The sequence below is a fragment of the Phascolarctos cinereus genome, unplaced genomic scaffold (assembly GCF_003287225.1).
Source record: "Phascolarctos cinereus isolate Bilbo 61053 unplaced genomic scaffold, phaCin_HiC Scaffold_4;HRSCAF=312, whole genome shotgun sequence".
Taxonomy (NCBI): Eukaryota; Metazoa; Chordata; class Mammalia; order Diprotodontia; family Phascolarctidae; genus Phascolarctos; species Phascolarctos cinereus.
This window is the reverse complement of record NW_027555847.1, coordinates 423353279-423359648: the sequence shown is the minus strand read 5'-3', so window position 1 is coordinate 423359648 and position 6370 is coordinate 423353279. Positions and strand designations below refer to the sequence as shown.

The window sequence follows — 6370 nt, the reverse complement described above, 5'->3', positions numbered from 1 at the left end:
ACAAAACATGTGAGGGAGAAGAAAAGAGAGAATTTTCATTAAAATGGAACCTAACCAGGTCTCTAGTGTATAGAGTAGACTATTGATTCTCATGGCTATCAGATACATAATAATGAGTAAAGAAATTTGCAGACTAATAAAGATTTTAGGGGTAATTTATTCAAAACATTATTGCAAAAATAAGCAATCATTCTTTTCTCTACAATTGATAAAATATGACTTTCTAAGATTGAACTCTATGACATTTCCATGCATATCCTGCTTAAATTTTAATGACCGGATTTTCTTTCCCCCACAAAACATTATGTATGATACACTTTTAAGCATAATCTACATAATCACTACTGTCTCTGTCACTTCCTTAAGTCTAAAAAAAATCAATAAAATAGCAAACTAAACACTGATTAGTAAAATTTGCCAATTTCCAAAGTGTGAATATTCATCTGGGGGTTGGGAGGAGACAAGATGACAGAGAAAAAGGCAAGGACTCCCCTGACGTCTCTGAAAAACTCCTCTGAACACCTTTAAATATTGCACTAAAATAAATTCTGGAGTAGTAGAACCCACAAAAGGATGAATGAAATAAAACCCTTTTCTACCTCAAGACAACTTAGAGAGTCAGCAGGAAAGGTCTGTCAAACCAGTGTGATAGTGGTGCACAGCCCACTAAAGGCCATACTAGCTTAGACCAGGCCCCAGCAAAGAAGGAGCAAGTCTTGGGAGTGACTGAATCAACAGCAGCACTGGCTGCTTACAGAGCTCTGAGTTCACAGATGGTAAGGGAGTCAAACAACTGGTCAGAAGGGGATTGCATATGTCTCTTTGCTGGCCCTGGGGGAAGAACTCTGTTACTTTGCCCCCACCTAAGTTTGCAGCTACCATGGAACAGGAACCCTTGTCATAGTTCCAGGGCAAAAAAAGAGTACTTGTTGCTCACAGACCAGAGCACAGGTCAGGAGAGTAGTAAATACATCTCTCCTTAGATCATATCACCTGGAAAAAAGTGAAAACTTATAGGTACCTACAAGTATCTCTGAAAAAAGCTGCATAAAACCCCTGGAAGCAGAGCACCATTTTAGCAAAGAGTTAAAAGTTAAAAAAAAAGATAGATAGAAAATGAGCAAACAGCAGAAAAAAAATTCTGACCACAGAAAATTATTATGGTGACAAGGAAGATCAAAATACACACATTCAGAAGAAGAAAATGACAACAAAACTCCTGCATGTGAAGACTGAATTGGTTTCAGGCCATGGAAGATTTCAAAAAGATCTTTAAAAATCAAGAGAGAGGAAAAATTGGGAAAAGAATGAGAGTGATATAAGAAAATCATGAACAAAAAAAAAAGAGTCAGCAGCTTGGTAAAGGGAACACAAAAAGTACTGAAAAGAATAACACTTTAAAAACAGATTCTAGAGGTGGAGCCAAGATGGTGGAGTGAGGGCACGGACTCACCTGAGATCTCCTCCAAAATCCTCCAAATTCCTTTAATATTTACTCTAAACAAAGTCTAGAATGGCAGAACCCACAAAAAGACAGAGTAAAAAAAAAATTATAGCCTAAGACAACTTACAAGGACACCAGCAAAGATCTGTTTCACCAGGGTGAGAGAGGAGCTCAGTCCAGCTCAGGCTACACCAGCACTGAACTGGCCCCACAAAGCCAAGAGCAGGCCTCGGAGCAACTGAATCAGTGGAAGTAGTGACGGTTTCCAGAACTCTCAGCCCATAGACACCAAAGACAAAGTAGGTCAGAAGGAAAGGTCTGTCATATCTGTTTAAGAGTACAACATTGTCCAGTGCAGGCTAAACCAGCACAGCTCCAGAAAACCAGAACCAGACAATGGGAACCAATACATCAGCAGCTTCTACATTAAAGGATGAGTGGGCTTGGAATATGATATTCCAGAGGGCAACAGAGCCAGGATCACAACCAAGAGTCATATTCCCAGCAAAATTCAGTGTAATACTCAATGAAATAGAACACTGTTAAGCATTTTTTCTTTAATATGTGTACTTTTATTTGAATTGGTCTTAAGTCAGAGTACAAGTAAAGCTCCTCCTCTGACCCAAGTACTGGCACCAATCTCATAAAACTCGCAGAGAAATTGTAAAGTCTTTATTCACATCTATGTTGGGGCAGGGAAGAAATTTAGGGAGCCATTCATTATGGCTGACCGTTAAAAAGAAAAAGGAACAAGTATTAAGGCAGAAGACACAAAAAGTTTTTTTTTAATTTTTTAAGGATTACATAATTTACATGTAAAGCAATACTAGTACCTTTGCCTCTCCCCCTTCCCCATCTGGATTTTTGTCACATAGCTCCTTTACTCTTTAACAATGCATTATACAATATTTGGAATGATTATTAAACAAACAAACAAACAAAATGTACAGAGTCTTGAAGAAACACTGTAGAACTTCAGGGTTGTTTGCCTCCAACACGCTTGGACTACCCATTGCCTTCATTATTCCAATTTTTAAATTCTGATTCAAGCACACACACACACACACACAAAATGCCACGTCAATCTCATCTCTTTTTGGGAGGCAATTATCATGTCACACCCTTTGACCAAAAATAAATGAATGAATGAATGAATGAATGAATGAATGAATAACTACTAATAGTCCATTTGGAAGTATTTGTGATGGACAGTGGAAGACCCAGATTCGTTATATTCCTGCTTGCTGATCCACATCTCCTGGAAGGTGAAAACAGATGCCAGGATGGAGCCTCCAATCCAGACAGATTTGTGCTCAGATGGGGCAATGATGTTGATTTTCATTGTGCTGGGGGCTGAGGTTGTAATCTCCTTCTGCATCCTAACAGCTATGCCTCGGCACGTGGTGGTATGCCAATCCCAGACAATATTGTATTGGCATACAGATCCTTAGGGATGTCAACATAACACTTCATGATTGAGTTGAAGGCAGTTTCAATGGATTCCACAGTATTCCATAACTAAGAAAGATGGTTGGAAGAGAGTGTCTGGGCATTGGAAACTCTCATTGCCAGTGTTGATAACCTGACCATCAGGGAGCTCATAGTTCTTTTCCAGAGAGGAGCTAGATGCAGCAGTGTCATCTAGCTCAAAGTCTAGGGCAACATAACACAGCTTCTCCTGGATGTCATGCATGATTTCCCTCTCAGCTGTGGTAGAAAAACTGTACCCTCTCCTAGGATCTTCATGAGGTAGTTCACCAGATCCCAACCAGCAAGATCCAGATGGAGGATGGTGTGGGGAAGGGCATAACCTTAACAGATGGGCAAAGTGTAGGTCACACCATCACCAAAGTCCATCACAATATCAGTGGTACAACCACAGGGATACAGGGAAAGCACAGCCTGGATGGCAATGTACAGGTCTCAAACATAATCTGAGATATCTTTTCTCTGTTGCCTTTGAGGTTTAGGGGCCTTCTATAAGCAGTACAGGGTGCTCTTCAGAGGCCACATTGAGCTCATTGTAGTAAGTATGATGCGATGTATTCTCCATGTCATCCTAGTTGGTGACAATACCATGTTCAATGGGATACTTCAGGGTCAGAATACCTCTCCTGCTCTGGGCCTCATCCCCCACGTATCTGTCTTTCTGGCCCCTTTCCACCATCTAAGGTGAACTTTGAAGTGGCAAGTTTAAACCCTTAAGAAAGAGAGAGTAGGATAACCTAAGATTACATTAAAGGATCTCTCATCAGAATTGGCTCAAAGAGTGAATAACATAAATGCTCAATTGTGTATAGAAATCTATCTTATCCTACACAAAATTAGGAGGGGAAAGGAATAATGGAAGTGGAGGTGGAGGTGTTCAATAAAGTGAGGGTGGATTGTGGGAGGCAGTAATCAGAAGCAAAACACTCTTAAGAGGGACGGGATGAAAACACAAAGGGAACAGAACAAATAAGGGATAAATGAAATAAAGGGAAATACAGTTATTAATCAAAACTGTGAAAAAATTTTGACACAAGTTTCTCTGATAAATATCTCTAAAATACGTAGAGAAATGAGTCAAATTAACACAAATAAGGCCATTCACCAATTGATAAATGATAAAAAAATGAACACTCAGTTTTCAGATCAATTAAAAGTATAATTAAATACAACTGCAATTAAAACTATAACCATAGGAGGGGATGTTCTAGATCACTGTTGATTGGAGAGATACAAATTAAAGCAATCCTGAGGTACTACTTCAGACATATTAGATTGGCTAATAGAATAGAGAAGGAAGGAGACAAATGTTGGAAGGGATGTGGGAAAGTTGAGACACTAATGCACTGTTGGTGGTGGTATGAACTGATTCAACCAGAATGTAGAACAATTTGGAAGTATACCCAAAGTTCTAAAAAACCATATATGCCCTTTGACTTAGCACGGCTAGATCTGTATCCCAGAGGAGATGGAAAACGGAAAGGAAAAAGACCTACATGTAGAGAAATATTTATAACAATTATTTTCTGCTGATAGGGACTTGGAAATTGAGGGGTTGCCCATCAATTGAGGAGTGGCTGACCAAATTGTGGTGTGTGGTTATGGTGGATCACTATTGTGTTATTGGATGTGATGAGCTGGATTCTCTCAAGGAGACCTGGAGAGACTTTCATGAGCTGATGCAGAATGAAGTGAGTGGAACCAAGAGAACATTATACACAGCAGCAGCAACATTGTAGGATGATCGGTTGTGAATGATTTGGCTGTTCTGAGCAATGCAGTGACCTGGGACAGTTCCAAATGAGTTATGATGAGGGATGCTGTCCCTTTCCAGAGAGAAAAGTGGTGGAGTCTAAATGCAGATTGAAGCACTTTTTTTTTCTTTATTTATTTTCTTAGGTTATTATTTTGGTGTGTTTTTTTTTTCATAGCATGACTGATGTGGAGATATGGTTTTCATGATCTCACATGAATACACTGTGTTGCTTGCTTTCTCAATGAGGAGGCTGGAGAGGAAGGGAGAGAATTTGGAACTCAGTTTTAAAGGACAAATTTTGAAAGTTGTCTTTGCATGTAACTGGGGAAGAATATAATACTAAATAAATATTAAATTAAAAATTAAAAAATATTCACATTGGAAATTTAACAATTTGGTCTTATGAGCTTGTTCAAGCTGACTCCCAGATGCCTCTACCTTTAACAATACCTCTTCTTTTTACTTTTTTTTAAACCTAAATTTTTTAAATATTTCAAAAGCTTTATCATTGTTCTTTATGATCGGCTCTCTATTCAGCAATGACTAAATTATAATGATCACAATGTTGCCTAAGTATTTTCTTCCATTTTAGAGTTTATCCTAAATTAACTCAAAATATTAATTAGTAATTATATGCTGATACAAGAAACACAAATGTAAATCTAAATTAATGACAATTGAATCCATTTTAGTAGGGCAATGGTCTTTCCACACCATGCTAAATCAATTTACATTCTAAAATGGATCCAATAAAATAATCTGACTCTTCCTCCTCTTATTACTGCTACTATTACTACTCAAATTAGCCTTTAATAGAGGAGCTACCCTGTATAACAAATACAGTGCTTTATAATTTAGAAAGTATTTCCTTTAACAAACTTATCATGTATGACTACAGATACTGTCACCCTTATTTTAAAGATTAGGGAATTGAGGTTTAACAATCCTTAGTAAGTTTCCCACAGTCAACGAATATGTTCACACATGAATAATAATTATTTAATAATTCAATATAAACTTAAGTAGTGAGCTTTTTTGTTTATTTATATGATATTAAAATTAAATGGTAGAAGATTAAATTAGCAAGGAATCCTGGGATATTGTCAAGTAGGAACTCCCAACTATCATTAGGTGGATTGAATTTATGAATTATCAGTTCTCTTCATATTTTATGCTTCTTTTACCCTCAGTACATTGGTGAAACAACTGACCAATATGTCAAAGATAGTCAGGGAAGTAAGCGAAGTGAGTTATGTGCGTGATAGAGTTGAAAAAGAATCAATAGTAACAGTGAAGATAGAAAAAGACTCTGCTAGCATGAGTTACTTATATTTGAAATGCTAAATGTTCCATTAAGATACATTGACACTCTTTACTGGAATTCAGTCTTAAGAAGGCTAGAGAAGGTTTTATTTCTTTTTATCTTAAGAAATTCTGCATCATTTTTGTGAAAAAAAAAATTTAAAACATGAACATTTGAGCACCTACATGGACTGGTGAGTGTGAATTTGTCTCAGTCAAAAATTACAGTCTTTTCTCCTTCACCACAGAATGTTTTGAACATTTACAAGATGCCTCCTTTTTTATGAAAGTGGGATTGGTTCAAACATCAGCAAGCGATAGAATTAACAATAGTGACACATATACATTTAAAAGATCTGTGATTGCCTTAATGTGGAAAT

General features: G+C 37.3%; 1 pseudogene; it reads right to left on the bottom strand.

The window, feature by feature from the left end:
• Positions 1-2621: 2621 nt before the first annotated feature.
• LOC144456549 (actin, cytoplasmic 1 pseudogene) lies at positions 2622-3611 on the bottom strand (annotated as a pseudogene).
• Positions 3612-6370: the final 2759 nt, after the last annotated feature.